This window comes from Elephas maximus, chromosome 8 (genome assembly GCF_024166365.1).
Source record: "Elephas maximus indicus isolate mEleMax1 chromosome 8, mEleMax1 primary haplotype, whole genome shotgun sequence".
Taxonomy (NCBI): Eukaryota; Metazoa; Chordata; class Mammalia; order Proboscidea; family Elephantidae; genus Elephas; species Elephas maximus.
The window spans coordinates 120,907,604-120,925,885 of NC_064826.1; positions in this window are offsets into that span (position 1 = coordinate 120,907,604).

Below are 18,282 nucleotides of genomic sequence, written 5' to 3' on the forward strand. Positions count from 1 at the left end.
TTCCAACTCTCTCTATCCTCCCACCCCCCCTCCAGACAGGAGATGCCAACACAGTCTCAAGTGTCCACCTGATACAAATAGCTCACTCTTCATCAGCATCTCTCTCCTACCCACTGTCCAGTCCCTTTCATGTCTGATGAGTTGTCTTCGGGGATGGTTCCTGTCCTGGGCCAACAGAAGGTTTGGGGACCATGACCGCCGGGATTCCTCTAGTCACAGTCAGACCATTAAGTCTGGTCTTTTTATGAGAATTTGGGGTCTGCATCCCACTGACCTCCTGCTCCCTCAGGGGTTCTCTGTTGTGCTCCCTGTCAGGGCAGTCATCAGTTGTGGCCGGGCACCAACTAGTTCTTCTGGTCTCAGGATGATGTAGGTCTCTGATTCATGTGGCCCTTTCTGTCTCTTGGGCTCTTAGTTGTCGTGTGACCTTGGTGTTCTTCATTCCCCTTTGCTCCAGGTGGATTGAGACCAATTGATGCATCTTAGATGGCCGCTTGTTAGCATTTAAGACCCCAGACGCCACATTTCAAAGTGGGATGCAGAATGTTTTCATAATAGAATTATTTTGCCAATTGACTTAGAAGTCCCCTTAAACCATGGTTCCCAAACCCCTGCCCTTGCTCCGCTGACCTTTGAAGCATTCATTTTATCCCAGAAACTTCTTTGCTTTTGGTCCAGTCCAATTGAGCTGACCTTCCATGTATTGAGTGTTGTCCTTCCCTTCACCTAAAGCAGTTCTTATCTACTAATTAATCAGTAAAAAACCCTCTCCCTCCCTCCCTCGCCCCCTCGTAACCACAAAAGTATGTGTTCTTCTCAATTTATACTATTTCTCAAGATCTTATAATAGTGCTCTTATACAATATTTGTCCTTTTGCCTCTAATTTCGCTCAGCATAATGCCTTCCAGGTTCCTCCATGTTACGAAATGTTTCACAGATTCGTCACTGTTCTTTATCGATGCGTAGTATTCCATTGTGTGAATATACCACAATTTATTTAACCATTCGTCCGTTGATGGACACCTTGGTTGCTTCCAGCTTTTTGCTATTGTAAACAGTGCTGCAATAAACATGGGTGTGCATATATCTGTTTGTGTGAAGGCTCTTGTTTCTCTAGGGTATATTCCGAGGAGTGGGATTTCTGGGTTGTATGGTAGCTCTATTTCTAACTGTTTAAGGTAGTGCCAGATAGATTTCCAAAGTGGTTGTACCATTTTACATTCCCACCAGCAGTGTATAAGAGTTCCAATCTCTCCGCAGCCTCTCCAGCATTTATTATTTTGTGTTTTTTGGAGTAATGCCAGCCTTGTTGGAGTGAGATGGAATCTCATTGTAGTTTTAATTTGCATTTCTCTAATGGCTAATGATCGAGAGCATTTTCTCATGTATCTGTTAGCTGCCTGAATATCTTCTTTAGTGAAGTGTGTGTTCATATCCTTTGCCCACTTCTTGATTGGGTTGTTTGCCTTTTTGTGGTTGAGTTTTGACAGAATCATGTAGATTTTAGAGATCAGGCACTGGTCGGAGATGTCATAGCTGAAAATTCTTTCCCAATCTGTAGGTGGTCTTTTTACTCTATTGGTGAAGTCTTTAGATGAGCATAGGTGTTTGATTTTTAGGAGCTCCCAGTTATCTGGTTTCTCTTCATCATTTTTGGTAATGTTTTCTATTCTGTTTATGCCTTGTATTAGGGCTCCTAGGGTTGTCCCTATTTTTTCTTCCATGATCTTTATCGTTTTAGTCTTTATGTTTAGGTCTTTGATCCACTTGGAGTTAGTTTTTGTGCATGGTGTGAGGTATGGGTCCTGTTTCATTTTTTTGCAAATGGATATCCAGTTATGCCAGCACCATTTGTTAAAAAGACTATCTTTTCCCCAATTAACTGACACTGGGCCTTTGTCAAATACCAGCTGCTCATATGTGGATGGATTTATATCTGGGTTCTCAATTCTGTTCCATTGGTGTATGTGCCTGTTGTTGTACCAATACCAGGCTGTTTTGACTACTGTGGCTGTATAATAGCTTCTAAAATCAGGTAGAGTGAGGCCTCCCACTTTCTTCTTCTTTTTCAGTAATGCTTTGCTTATCCGAGGCTTCTTTCCCTTCCATATGAAGTTGGTGATTTGTTTCTCTATCACCTTAAAAAAATGACATTGGAATTTGGATCGGAAGTGCATTGTATGTACAGATGGCTTTTGGTAGAATAGACATTTTTACTATGTTAAGTCTTCCTATCCATGAGCAAGGTATGTTTTTCCACTTAAGTATGTCCTTTTTAATTTCTTGTAGTAGAGCTTTGTAGTTTTCTTTGTATAGGTCTTTTACATGCTTGGTAAGATTTATTCCTAAGTATTTTATCTTCTTGGGGGCTACTGTGAATGGTATTGATTTGGTGATTTCCTCTTCGATGTTCTTTTTGTTGATGTAGAGGAATCCAAGTGATTTTTGTATGTTTATCTTATAACCTGAGACTCTGCCAAACTCTTCTATTAGTTTCAGTAGTTTTCTGGAGGATTCCTTAGGGTTTTCTGTGTATAAGATCATGTCATCTGCAAATAGAGATAGTTTTACTTCCTCCTTGCCGATCCGGATGCCCTTTATTTCTTTGTCTAGCCTAACTGCCCTGGCTAGGACTTCTAGCACGATGTTGAATAAGAGCGGTGATAAAGGGCATCCTTGTCTGGTTCCTGTTCTCAAGGGAAATGCTTTCAGGTTCTCTCCATTTAGAGTGATGTCGGCTGTTGGCTTTGTATAGATGCCCTTTATTATGTTGAGGTATTTTCCTTCAATTCCTATTTTGGTGAGCGTTTTTATCATGAATGGGTGTTGGACTTTGTCAAATGCCTTTTCTGCATCAATTGCTAAGATCACGGGGTTTTTGTCTTTTGTTTTATTTAAGTGGTGGATTACATTAATGGTTTTTATGATATTAAACCAGCCTTGCATACCTGGTATAAATCCCACTTGATCATGGTGAATTATTTTTTTGATATGTTGTTGAATTCTATTGGCTAGAATTTTGTTGAGGATTTTTGCATCTATGTTCATGAGGGATATAGGTCTATAATTTTCTTTTTTTGTAATGTCTTTACCTGGTTTTGGTATCAGGGAGATGGTGGCTTCATAGAATGAGTTGGGTAGTATTCCGTCATTTTCTATGCTTTGAAATACCTTTAGTAGTAGTGGTGTTAACTCTTCTCTGAAAGTTTGGTAGAACTCTGCAGTGAAGCCATCCGGGCCAGGGCTTTTTTTGGTTGGGAGTTTTTTGATTACCGTTTCAATGTCTTTTTTTGTTATGGGTCTATTTAGTTGTTCTACTTCTGAATGTGTTAGTTTAGGTAGGTAGTGTTTTTCCAGGAATTCATCCATTTCTTCTAGGTTTGCAAATTTGTTAGAGTACAATTTTTCGTAATAATCTGATATGATTCTCTTAATTTCAGTTGGGTCTGTTGTGATGTGGCCCTTCTCGTTTCTTATTCAGGTTATTTGTTTCCTTTCCTGTTTTTCTTTAGTCAGTCTAGCCAAAGGTTTATCAATTTTGTTAATTTTTCAAAGAACCAGCTTTTGGCTTTGTTAATGCTTTCAATTGTTTTTCTGTTCTCTAATTCATTTAGTTCAGCTCTAATTCTTATTATTTGTTTTCTTCTGGTTCCTGATGGATTCTTTTGTTGCTCACTTTCTATTTGTTCAAGTTGTAGGGACAGTTCTCTGATTTTGGCTCTTTCTTCTTTTTGTATGTGTGCATTTATCGATATAAATTGGCCTCTGAGCACTGCTTTTGCTGTGTCCCAGAGGTTTTGACAGGAAGTATTTTCATTCTTGTTGCATTCTATGAATTTCCTCATTCCCTCCTTGATGTCTTCTATAACCCAGTCTTTTTTCAGGAGGGTATTGTTCAGTTTCCAAGTATTTGATTTCTTTTCCCTAGTTTTTCTGTTATTGATTTCTAGTTTTATTGCCTTGTGGTCTGAGAAGATGCTTTGTAATATTTCGATGTTTTGGATTCTGCAAAGGTTTGTTTTATGACCTAATATGTGGTCTATTCTAGAGAATGTTCCATGTGCTCTAGAAAAAAAAGTATACATTGCAGCAGTTGGGTGGAGAGTTCTGTATAAGTCAATGAGGTCAAGTTGGTTGATTGTTGTAATTAGGTCTTCCGTGTCTCTACTGAGCTTCTTACTGGTTGTCCTGTCCTTCTGCGAAAGTGGTGTGTTGAAGTCTCCTACTATAATTGTGGAGGTGTCTATCTCACTTTTCAATTCTGTTAAAATTTGATTTATGTATCTTGCAGCCCTGTCATTGGGTGCATAAATATTTAATATGGTTATGTCTTCCTGATCAATTGTCCCTTTTATCATTATGTAGTGTCCTTCTTTATCCTTTGTGGTGGATTTAAGTCTAAAGTCTATTTTGTCAGAAATTAATATTGCTACTCCTCTTCTTTTTTGCTTATTGTTTGCTTAATATATTTTTTTCCATTCTTTGAGTTTTAGTTTGTTTGTGTCTCTAAGTCTAAGGTGTGTCTCTTGTAGGCAGCATATAGATGGATCGTGTTACTTTATCCAGTTCGAGACTCTCTGTCTCTTTATTGGTGCATTTAGTCCATTTACATTCAGCGTAATTATAGATAAATAAGTGTTTAGTGTTGTCATTTTGATGCCTTTTTATGTGTGTTGTTGACAATTTCATTTTTCCACATATTTTTTTGTGCTGAGACGTTTTTCTTATTAAATTGTGAGATCCTTATTTTCGTAGTGTTTGACTTTATGTTTGTTGAGTCGTTACGTTTTTCTTGGCTTTTATCTTGAGTTATGGAGTTGTTATACCTCTTTGTGGTTACCTTATTATTTACCCCTATTTTTCTAAGTAAAAACCTAACTTGTATTGTTCTATATCGCCTTGTATCACTCTCCATATGGCAGTTCTATGCCACCTGTATTTAGTCCCTCTTTTTGATTATTGTGATCTTTTACATATTGACTTCAGTGATTCCCTGTTATGAGCATTTTTTTTTAATTAATCTTAATTTGTTTTTGTGGTTTCCCTATTTGAGTTGATATCAGGATGTTCTGTTCTGTGACCTTGTGTTGTGCTGGTATCTGATATTATTGGTTTTCTGACCCAACAATTTCCTTTAGTATTTCTTGTAGCTTTGGTTTGGTTTTTGCAAATTCTCTTAACTTGTGTTTATCTGTAAATATCTTAATTTCGCCTTCATATTTCAGAGAGAGTTTTGCTGGATATATGATCCTTGTCTGGCAGTTTTTCTCCTTCAGTGCTCTGTATATGTCGTCCCATTCCCTTCTTGCCTGCATGGTTTCTGCTGAGTAGTCTGAACTTATTCTTATTGATTCTCCCTTGAAGGAGACCTTTCTTTTCTCCCTGGCTGCTTTTAAAATTTTCTCTTTATCTTTGGTTTTGGCAAGTTTGATGATAATATGTCTTGGTGTTTTTCTTTTTGGATCAGTCTGAAATGGGGTTTGATGAGCATCTTGGATAGATATCCTTTCGTCTTTCATGATGTCAGGGAAGTTTTCTGTCAGGAGATCTTCAACTATTTTCTCTGTGTTTTCTGTCCTCCCTCCCTGTTCTGGGACTCCAATCACACGCAAGTTATCCTTCTTGATAGAGTCCCACATGATTCTTAGGGTTTCTTCATTTTTTTTAAATTCTTTTATGTGATTATTTTTCAGCTATGTTGGTGTTAATTCCCTGGTCCTCCAGATTCCCCAGTCTGCATTCTAATTGCTTGAGTCTGCTCCTCTGACTTCCTATTGCATTGTCTAATTCTGTAATTTTATTGTTAATCTTTTGGATTTCTACATGCTGTCTCTCTATGGATTCTTGCAACTTATTAATTTTTCCACTATGTTCTTGAATAATCTTTTTGAGTTCTTCAACTGTTTTATCAGTGTGTTCCTTGGCTTTTTCTGCAGTTTGTCTTATTTCATTTCTGAGGTCATCCCTGATGTCTTGAAGCATTCTGTAAATTAGTTTTTTATATTCTGTATCTGATAATTCCAGGATTGTATTTTCATTTGGGAAAGATTTTGGTTCTTTTGTTTGGGGGGTTGTAGAAGCTGTCATGGTCTGCTTGTTTATGTGGTTTGATATGGACTGCTGTCTCCGAGCCATCACTGGGAAACTTGTTTTTCCAGAAAAACCGCTAAAAAAAAAAAATGCAGTCAGATCCCTATCAGAACTGCCTTTGGATTATAACCGCCACCTTGTTCCCTGTAAGGATGAAAGTCTGAGATTTGGATCATATACGCTTGGCTGTAGCTGATTCTGTGTTTTTAGTCCAATTAGGGATGGATTTTTGGTCCCTGGGTTTTTTGTGGTTCCTTCTCTCAGGCCAGAAGAGTGGGTTAGGAAAAGACCAAAAGAAAAAAAAAAGGGGGGGGGAAGCAAAGCCGCCGCAGAGCTGGAGCCATTCTCCCTCTGGCTCAGGAAATTCCAATGTTAATGAAGCCGCCTGGGCAGGGTGGGGGAGGGATCAGAGAGATAGGAGAGTAGCACCTCGGAATATAGCCAGAGTTGCTTGTCTTGCTTGGAATGACTATTTTATCTGAGATTCCCGAGGGGCGTGTCGCCTATGTGTGCTGGCTGTGTGGAGATTGTCCCCGGGGGTCTGGCCTGCTGAAGCCGTGGTCAGATCCTCCGCTGCCAGTCCTAAGCTCAGCGTCAAGGTTCCCCTGCTGGGATGCTGCTCGCCCGACTCCAAAATCAGTCGCTGCCTCCCGGGGACTTATCGTCCCGCCAGCCCCATCGCCGCGCCGCCCCCTCAGACTGGCTGGGCCCCCTCCCAGGGTTAGTTCAGGGGAGTAGACCTGCGCCCCGTGCTTGCGCCGTGACAGCGCCCAGTCAAAGCCAAGTTTCCCCGGCTGGTACGCTGCACTCCCGGCTCCAAAACCAGTCACTGCCTCCCGGGGACTTCTCCCACCAGCCACATCGCCACGCCGCCCACGCGGACCTGCTGGGCCTCCTCCCGGGTTCAGTTCAGGGGGGTAGGGCTGCGCCCCTTGTTTGCACCGTCACAAGATTTATGAGTTCAGCTCCCCTGGGCCCAGACCTAATCTCGGCGCCAAGGTTACCTGGCTGGGACGCTGGCTCCAGGCTCTGAAAACAGTCGCTGCTTCCCCATATTTGTTCGTTTTCCGTCTCTAAATCTGTGTTTGTTGTTCAGGGTTCGTAGATTGTTATGTCTGTGATCGATTCACTTGTTTTTCCGAGTCTTTGTTGCAAGAGGGATCCGAGGTAGCGTCTACCTAGTCCGCCATCTTGGCCCCACCTCTTGAGTTAATTTTTGCATGAGATGTGAGGCTTAGGTTGAGGTTCATGCCTTTACCAGTGAATGTCCACTTGCTCCGGCACCACTTGTTGAAAAGGCTATCTTCCCTCCGTTGCTCCTTTGTCTAAAATGATAGGAGCGTATTTGTGTAGGTCTATTTCTGGCTTCTCTATTCTGTTCCATTGATTTACGTGTCTATCCGTATACCAACAACACATTTGTCTTGATTATTATAGCTGTACAGTAAGGAACTTTATTCTTTTCTTTTTGTATTGTTGTGGCTATTCTAAGGCCTTTCCCTTTCCATGTAAGCCTTACAATAAGCTTGTAGACGTCTACCAAAATCCTTGCTGAAATGTTGATAGGAATTGCATTAAACCTGTAGGTAAATTTAAGGAGAATAAACATCTTTACCATGTTGAGTCTTCCAATCCATGAACACTGTATGTCTCTCCAATATTTAAGTCTTTTTAAAATTTCTTTCCTCAGCATTTTGTAACTTTCCTCATATAGATCCTGTACATGTTTTGTTAGATTTACACTTATTACATTTTCTTTGGAGCAATTGCAAATGGTATTGAGTTTTTTATTTGGGGCTCCTCTTATTTGTTGTCAGTATATAACCCACAAAAAACCCAGTGATATATAGAATGAAATTAATTTTTATGCATAGATCTTGTATCCTGTCACATTATTTAACTCACATATTAGTTCTAGGAGGTTGTTTGTTTGTTGTAAATTTCTTGGTATTTTATTTTCTACTTAGTCAAGCATGTTGTGCACAAATATAGTTTTATTTCCCCCTTTCCAATCTGCATACTATTTGTTTTTATTACCTTGTTGCAGTGACTAGATCTTCCAGTACAATTTGAATAAAAGTTGTGAGAGCAGACTTCTTTGCCTTGTTCTAGATCTTAGAGAAAAAACATCCAGTCTTTCATCAAGTATGATGCTAGATGTAGATTTTTGGTAGATGCTCTTTATGAGGTTGAGAAAATTCCGTCTATTACTAGTGCGCTGAGAGTTGTTGTTCTTGTTGAGAATATATCTATTTATCTGTTGCTGGGCATTTAGGTTGTTTCCACCCTACGGCTATTGTGAATAGGGCTTGCAGTGAACATGAGTATACAAATATCTGTTTGAGTCCCTGCTTTCAAGTCTTTTGAGTATATACCCAGCCATGTACTTTTAGTTTTTTGAGGAACTGCTACACTATTTTCCACAATGTCTGTACCATTTTGCATTCCCACCAGCAATGTATAAGGGCTCCAATTTCCCCACATCCTTGCTAATATTTGTTCTTTTCTTTTCTTCCTTCCTTTCTTTTTTTTCATCTTAGACATCCCAGTTGGAGTGAAATGGTGGTTTTGATTTTCATCTCTCTGATGGCTAATGATATTGAACATCTTTTCATTTGTTTGGTGGCCATTTGAATGTCTAGTCAATGCCCATTTTATGATTGGGTTATTTGTATTTTTGTTGTTTTTCCATTTATATATATATATATGCTATTAGATTCTTATCAGATATATGGTTTCCAAAGACATTCTCCCAGTCAGTAGCTTGTCTTTTCACTTTTTTGGTAAAGTCTTTTGAGGAACAAAGGTTTTAATTTTTATGAGGTCCCATTTACTTTTTTTCTTTTGTTGTTTGTGCTTTTGTTATTATATGAGACAATCCATTGTTAAAGCCTAGGTCTAACAGCATTGCCCCTGTATTTTCTTCTAAGAATTTTGATTTTAGTTTGCACATTTAGGTCCTTAATCCATTTTTAATTTTTTTTGTGTATGGTTTGAGGTATGGATCCTGTTTAATGGTTCTGCATGTGGAAATTCAATTTTTCCAACACAATTTTTTGAAGAGGCACTTCTTTCCCCATATAATGGACTTAGCCTCCTTGTCAAAAATCAGTTGATCGTATATGGGTGGGTTTTTTTCTGGACTCTAAATTCTATTTCATTGGTCTATGTGTCTATTGTTATACCAGTACCTGGCTGTTTTGATTACTGCAGCTGTATATAATATGTTTTAAAATCAGAAATTGTGAGTCCTCCTACTTTGTTCTTCTCTTTCAACAAACATTGCTTTAGCTGTTTGGGGCCTTCTGCTACTCTGCATAAAATTGAGGGTTGGTTTCTCCATTTCTGTAAAGAAGGCTGTTGGAATTTTGATTGGGATTGCATTGAATCTATAGATCACTTTGGGTGGTATTGACATTTCAACAATATTAAGCCTTGCAACCCAAGAACATGGAACATCTTTCAATTTATTTAAGTATTCTTTAATCTCTTTCAGCAGTGTTTTGTTGTATAAGTCCTTCATGTCTCCAGTTAGATTCACTCCTAGGTATTTTATTCTCTCAGATGCTAAATGAAATTGTTTCCCTAATTTTCCTTTCAGATTTCTCATTCCCAACTGATTTTTGTTTGTTGACCTTGTACCCTGCAACTTTGGTAAATTCCTCTATTATCTCTAGAAGTTTTCTTGTGGACTCTTGGGGACTTTCTATATATAGAATCATATCATCTGCAAATAGAGATAATTTTACTTCTTCTTTTCCAATCTGGATAGTTTTTATTTCTTTTTCTTGTCTTATTACTCTGGCTTGGACTTCTAATACGATATTAAATAGAAGTGGTGAGAGTAGATACCCTTCTCTTGTTCTTGATTTCAAGGGAAAATCTCTCAGTCCTTCTCCATTATCTATAATGTTGGCTGTTGGCTTTTCATATATGCCCTTAATCATACTGAGGAATTTGCCTTCTAATCCAATCTTCTTTAGGGTTTTCATCAAGAAAGCGTGTTGAATTTTATCAAATGCTTTTTCTGCATTCATAGAGATTATCATGTGGTTCTATTCCTTTGTTCTCTGTTGAACTATCCCTGCATTCCTGGAATGAACCTCACTTGGTCATGGAATATGACTCTTTTAATATGCTGTTGGGTTCTGTTCTCTAGTATTTTTGTTGAGGATTTTTGCATCTATATTTATAAGACATTGACCTGTAGTTTTCTTTTATGGAGTGTATTTGTCTGGTTTTGATTCAGGGTTATGTCTGCTTCATAGAATGAATTAGGGAGTAGTCCTTCCTTTTCTATCTTTTGGAAGAATTTGAACAGTATTGGTGTCAATTCTTCTCTAAATGTTTGATAGAATTCCCCAGTGAAGTGATTTGGACCAGGACTTTTTTGTTGTTGTTGGAGGTTTTTGATCACTGATTCGATTTCTTCACTTTTTTAGTCTGGTGAGACTTTCTATGTCCTCTTGAGTCAGTTTGAGTAGGCTGTGTGCTTCCGAGAATTTATTCATTTTATCTAGGTTATCCAGTTTGTTGCTGTACAATTGTTCATAATATTCTGTCATAATTCTCTTTATGTCTATCAGGTCAGTTTCAATATCCCTTCTTTCATTTTTTATTTTGGTTATTTGCATCTTTTTCTCCTCTTTGTCAGTCTAGTGAAATATTTGTCAATTTTATTGATCTTTTCAAAGAACCAACTTCCGGTTTTATTGATTCTCTGTATTGTTTTTCTGTTTCCGATTTTACTTATTTGTGCACTGATCTTTGTTATTTTCTTTCTTCTTGTAGGTTTAGGCCTAGTTTGCTCTTCTCTTTCTAGTTCCTGGGGTTGTTGAATTAGGCTGTTAATTTGCGATCTTTCTTCTTTTTATGTATAGGCATTTGTCGCTCTAAGTTTCTATCTGAGTACTGCCTTCACTTCATCCCATAAGATTTGGTATTTGTGCTTTCATTTTTATTTGACTCTAGGAAATCCGAGTTCTCTTTTGATTTTGGTAGTTTCATAGTGTGTTATTTAGTTTCCATATGTTTCTGTATTTTCCAGGGTTTTTTTTTTTCTGTTATTAATTTCTTGCTTCACTCCATTGTAGTCAGAAAAAAAAAGTTTGTATGATTTCAAACTGTTAAAATTTATCAAGACTTGCCCTGTGACCTAACATGTGGTCTATTCTGTAAAATGGTCCATGTACACTGCAGTAGAATATATATTGTGCTATTATTGTGTGGAGTGTTCTGTATATGTCTGTCAAATCTAGTTGATCTATAGTGTCATTCAGGTCTTCTGTTTCCTTGTTGATCTGCTTTCTAGATGTTCTGTCCAACATTGAAAGGAGTATGTTGAAGTCTCCCTTATTGTAGTGCTGTCTGTTTTTCCTTTCAACTCGATCAGTGTTTGCTTTATATATTTAGATGTTCTGATGTTGACTGCGTATATACTTATGGTTGTCAAATCTTCTAGATATTTTGACCTTTTTAGCACTATATAATGCCCATCTTATCTCTTCTGACAGATTTTGTCTTAATATCTACTTTGTCTGATATTAAGAATGTCCCACCCCAGCTCTCTTTCGGTTATTAGGTTATTATTTGCATGGAAAGTTTTTTTTCCCACCCTTTCACTTTCAGCCTATTTGTGTCCTTGGGTCTAAGGTGTGTCTCTTGTAAATAGCATATAGATGAATCATTTTTTTTTTATCCATTCTGCCACTCTTTGCCTTTTGATTGGAGCATTTAGTCCACTTACAGTCATGGTAATTACCAATAAGAAGTGACTTAGTTCCACCAACTTGTTATTTGTTTTTTTGTGTGTCTTAAGCCTTCTTTGTCTTTTACTATTGCTTGTTTTTGTGTTTTGTTTGTTTATTGTAGTGAGCCATTTTCGTTCCCTTCACTTTTCCTCTTTGCATTTTTTTTAGGTATTTTGTTAGTGGTTACCATGAATATTACATTTAACAGCTTGTATTTATAACATCCTAAGGTAAGTTTTATTGACTGTGCTAAGGCGTTCAACAGTGTGCATCATAAAAAATTACGGATAACATTGTGGAGAACTGGAATTCCAGAACACTTAATTGCACTCATGAGGAATCTGTACATGGATCAAAAGACAGCCATTCAAACAGAACAAGGTGAGACTGCACGGTTTAAAGTCAGGAAAGGTGTGTGTCAAGGTTGTATCCTTTCGCTGTACCTATTCAATCTGCATGCTGAGCAAATAATTGGAGAAGCTGGACTATATGGAGAAGAATGGGGCATCAGGTTAGAAGGAAGACTCATTAACAATCTGTGTTATGCAGATGACACAACCTTGCTTGCTGAAAGTGAAGAGGACTTGAAGCACTTACTGATGAAGATCAAAGACCTCAGCCTTCAGTATGGATTACACCTCAACATAAAGAAAACAAAAATCCTCACAACTGGATCAATGAGCAACATCATGATAAACAGAGAAAATATTGAGGTTGTGAAGCATTTCATTTTACTTGGATCCACAATCAACAGCCATGGAAGCAGCAGTCAAGAAATCAAAAGACACATTGTTGTTGTTAGGTGCTGTCCAGTCAGTTCCGACTCATAGCGACCCCATGCACAACAGAACGAAACACTGCCCGATCCTGAGCCACCCCCACAATTATTGCTATGCTTGAGCCCATTGTTGCAGCCTCTGTGTTATCCATCTCCTTGAGGGTCTTCTTTTTTCGCTGACCCTCTACTTTGCCAAGCATGGTGTCCTTCTCTAGGGACTGATCCCTCCTGACAGCATGTCCAAAGTCTGTGAGACGCAGTCTTTCCATCCTTGCTTCTAAGGAGCATTCTGGTTGTACTTCTTTCAAGACAGATTTGTTATTTTGGCAATCCATGGTATATTCAATGTTCTTCATCAACACCACAATTAAAAGGTGTCAATTCTTCTTCAGTGTTCCTTATTCATAGTCCAGCTTTCACATGCATATGAGGTGATTGAAAACACCGTGGCTTGGGTCAGGTGCACCTTAGGCTTCAAGGTGACATCTTTGCTTTTCAACACTTTAAAGAGGTCTTTTGCAGCAGATTTGCCCGATGCAATGTGTCTTTTGATTTCTTGATTTCATGGGTGTTGATTGTGGATCCAAGTAAAAGGAAATCCTTGACAACCTCAATCTTTTCTCCGTTTATCATGATGTTGCTTGTTGGTTCAGTTGTGAGGATTTTTGTTTTCTTTATGTTGAGCTGTAATTCATACTGAAGGCTATGGACTTTGATCTTCATCAGTAAGTGCTTCAAGTCCTCTTAACTTGCAGCAAACAAGTTGTGTCTTCTGCATAACACAGGTTGTTAATGAGTCTTCTTCCAATCCAGATACCCCTTTTTTCTTTGTATAGTCTAGCTTGTTGGATTATTTGTTCAGCATACAGATTGAATATGTATGGTGAGAGGATATTACCCTGACACACACCTTTAAACCGTGCAGTATCCCCTTGTTCTGTTTGAATGACTGCCTCTTGAGTGATATACAGATTCCTCATGAGCACAATTAAGTATTCTGGAATTCCCATTCTCCACAATGTTATCCATAATTTTTTATGATCCACACAGTCGAGTGCCTTAGCATAGCCCATAAAACACAGGTAAACACCTTTCTGGTGTTCTCTGCTTTCAGCCAGGATCCATCTGATATTAGCCATGATATCCCTAGTTCCACGTCCTCTCCTGAATCTGGCTTGAATGTCTGGTAGTTCCCTGTAGATATACTGTTGCAGCCACTTTTGAATGGTCTTCAGCAAAATTTTACTTGCATGTGATATTAATGATATTGTTCGATAATTTCCGCATTTGGCTGGAAACCCTGGTGGCGTAGTGGCTAAGAGCTACGGCTGCTAACCAAAAGGTCAGCAGTTCGAATCCACCAGGTGCTCCTTGGATACTCTATGGGGGAGTTCTACACTGTCCTACAGGGTCTCTATGAGTAGGAATCGACTTGATAGCAACAGGTTTTATGGGTTTCAGTTGGATCACCTTTCTTGGGAATAGGCATAAATACAGATCTCTTCCTGTCTGTTGACCAGGTAGCTGTCTTCCAAATTTTTTGGCATGGACGAGTGAGCACTTCCAGTACTGCATCTTTTTGTTGAAACATCTCAGTTGGTATTCCATCAATTTCTGGAGCCTCTTTTTTCACCAATGCCTTCAGTGCAGCTTGGACTTCCTTCAGTACTATCGATTCCTGATCATATGTTACCTCCTGAAATGGCTGAACATCGACCAATTCTTTTTGGTACAGTGACTCTGTGTATTCCTTCCATCTTCTTTTAATGTTTCCTGCATTGTTTAACATTTTCCCTGTAGAATCCTTCAACATTACAACCTGAGGCTTGAATTTTTTCTTCAGTACTTTCAGATTGAAAAATGCCAAGCATGTTCTTCCCTTTTGGTTTTCTACCTCCATGTCTTTGCACCAAAAAAACAAAAACCAAACCCGTTGCCTTTGAGTCGATTCTGACTCATAGTGACCCTATACAAGTCATTATAATACTTCAGCCGCCCTTTGAAATCTTCTGTTCAGCTCTTTTACTTCATTGTTTCTTCCTTTTGCTTTAGCTACTCGGCATTCAAGAGCAAGTTTCAGAGTCTCTTCTGATATCCATTTTGGTCTCTCCTTTGTTTCCTGTCTTTTTAATGACCTCTTGCTTTCTTCATGTGTGATGTCCTTGATGTCATTCCACAACTCATCTGGTCTTCGGTCATTACTGTTCAACACATCAACTATTTTTGAGATAGTCTAAATTCAGGCGGGATATGCTCAAGGTTGTACTTTGGCTCTTGTGAACTTGCTCTAATTTTCTTCAGTTTCAGCTGGCACTTGTATATGAGCAAGTAACAGTCTGTTCCACAATTGGACCCTGGCCTTGTTCTAACTGATGATATTGAGCTTTTCCAGCATCTCTTTTCACAAATGTAGTGGATTTGATTCCTGTGTATTCCATCTGGCAAGGTCCATGTGTATAGTCACTGTTTATGTTGTTGAAAAAAGGTATTTGCAATGAAGAAGTTGTTGGTCTTGCATAATTCTATCACCAAGGCCATATTTTCCAACTACCAATCCTTGTTCTTTGTCTCCAAGTTTTGAGTTTCAATCACCTGTAATTATCAATGCTTCCTTCATTAGAGTGGGGAAATTTTTGTCATTATTTATTCTATATTCTTCCTGTCCCTTTCTCTCATCTCCATTTGTAATTCCCATAATTCTTATATTAGGTCCTTTGTGTTTGCTGTTCATAAGGTTTTCACTGGCCAATTTTTTTCAGAAATAGACTGCCAGGCCCTTCCTCCTAGTCTTAGTCTGAAAGCTCCACTGAAACCTGTCCATCAAGGGTGACCCTGCTGGTATTTGAAATACTGTTGGCAAAGCTTCCAGTATCACAGCAACACATAAGCCACCACAGTATGACAAACAGATGTGGTGGTTCAGGGGCTGATGAACCAAAAATCTTCAGGTGAGGCAGCAGACTGCTGGTTCACAGGGTTGTGGGAGCTGGTGAATCCAAAATCTGCAGGTCAGGTGGCTGGCTGAAGCCTTCTCCACGAACCTGTGGACAGAACATGAGAAGAGTGAAGGATCGAGAGAAGTGAAGGTAGTGAGCTTTGCCAGAACATCCATATATATTGGATGCAGGCCACACTCCCAAGGAAGTTCTTCAAACTGATTGGCTGCTCACATCAGATCACAAAACGGAGGATGATTATATAATATCTACCAAATCACTGAGAAGTTGACACATAATATTAAACATCACACCCGTTGAAACGTCTAGGTGTCTTTGTTCAAAATCAATTGACCATAAATGTAAGGAATTATTTGAGGACTTTCAACCCTATTCCATTGATCTGTACATCTATCCTACACCAGAAGGGATAGACATTCTCTTGATTACTGTAGCTTCGTAGTAATTTTTGAAATTAGGAAATGTGAGTGTTCCAGCTTTGTTCTTTTTCAAGATTGTTTTGGCTATTCTGGGTCCCTTGCATTTCCATATGACTTTTAGGGTCAGTTTGCCAATTTCTGGAAAAAAAAAAAAAGCCATTGGGGTTTTTGTTAGGGAGTGTGTTGAATGCATAGATCAATTTGTATACCAAATCTTAGCTATTTTGTCTTCCTATCCATGAACATAGGATGTGTTTCCACTTATTCAGATCTTCTTTAGCATTGCTGATCTTTAAACAATGTTTCATAGTTTTTAATGTAGAAGACTTACACTTCTTTTTTTAAATTTATCCCTAAGTATTTTAATTTTTCTGCTATTGTAAATGGAATTGTTTGCTTAATATTATATTCTGATTGTTCATTGCTAGTGTGATGAAATATAATAGATTTTTCCATTTTATTTGCTAAATTTTCTGAGCTCAGTTTATTAGGTTGAAAAGTTTTCTGGTGGATTCCTTAAATTTTTCTATATTTTCAGATCATGTTACCTGCAAATAAAGGTAATTTTACCTCTTCCTTTCCAATATGAGTGCTTTTTATTTCTTTTTCTTGCCTAAATTTTTAACTGCCCTGGATAGAACCCCCACCCCACCACCCAGTTCAATCTTGAATAAAAGTTATGCAAAGGAGCATAGTTGTCTTGTTCCTGATCTTATGGGAAGTATAGTAGCTGTGGTTTTTCGTAGATGTCCTTTATCAGATTGAGGAAGTCTCCTTTTATTCCTAGTTTGTTGAGTGTTTTTATCATGAAAGAGTATTGGATTCTGTCAAGTGCTTTTTCTTCATCTATTGAGATGATCACGTGTTTTTGCCTCCCTGATAGTGCAGTGGTTAAGAGCTCGGCTGCTAACCAAAAAGTTAGCAGTTTGAATCCATCAGCTGCTCTTTGGGAACCCTATAATGCAGTTCTGCTCTGTCCTATAGGGTTGTTATGGGTCAGAGTCGACTTGACAGTGATGGGTTTGGTTTTTGGACTTGCTGGCCTGCTAAAATGGTATATAACATCCATTGGTTTTCAGATGTTAAACCAACCTTGCATTCCTAAGATAAATCACATTTGTTAATGGTGTATAAGCTTTTTGTATGGTTTTGTATTCATTTTATTAGTATTTTGTTGAGGTTTTTGCATCTATATTCATAAGGGATATATGCCTGTAATTTTCTTGTGCTGCTTTTTGGTGTCAGGGTAATTCTGGCTTCATGGAATGAGCTGAGAAGTGTCTCTCTTCTGTTTTTTGGAAGAACTTCTGTAATTCTTCTTTAAATGTTTTGTAGACTATCTAGTGAAGCTATATAGGCCTGGGTTTTTCTTTGTAGGACATTTTTCAATTACTAATTCAATAACTTTACTTGTTATAGATCTTTTTTTTTTTCAATTTCTTCTTGAGTTAGTTTTAGTAGTTGGTGTCTTTTTTAAGAATTTGTCCATTTCATCTAGCTTGGTATACAATTGTTCACAATATTCCCTTTTAACTTACGTTATTTCTGTAAGGTTGGTAGTCATGCCCCCTCTTTCATCCTGATTTTATTAATTTGAGTCTTCTCTCTTTTTTTTGTCAGTGTAGCTAAAAGTTTGTCAGTTTTGTTGATCTTTTCAAAGAATCAACTTTTGGTTTTCCTTATTTCGCTCTATTGCTTATCTATTTTCTAATTCATTTATTTCCACTCTACGTTATTTTCTTCTTTCTGCTTGCTTTGGGGTTTTTTTGCTCTTATCTTTACAGATCTTTTTTAAAAATTTGTTGTGTTTTAGGTGAAAGTTTACAGTGCAAGTTAGTTTTTCATTAAATAATTTATACACAAAATTGTTTTGTGGCATTGGTTGCTACAGTTTCTTAATGTGAAATGTTATATTTTTGACTTGAGATCTTTATTCTCTTTTTATATAAGCGTTTACATCTATAAATTTTCTTCTAAGTATTACTTTAGTACCATCCCATAAGTTTTGGAATGGTTTTCATTTTCATTTATCTTAAAATACACTCTAATTTTCTATGTGATTTCTTCTTTGACCCACTGGTTATTCAGGAATGTGTTGTTTAATTTCCACATATTTGTGAATTTTCCAAATTTCTTACTGTTATTGATTTCTAATTTAATTCCATTGTGATCAGAGAACATACTTTGTATGATTTCAATCCTTGTAAATCTATTAACACTTGTTTTATGTTCTAACATATAGTCTATCTTGAAGAATGTTCCATGTGTGCTTGAGAAGAGTGTATAT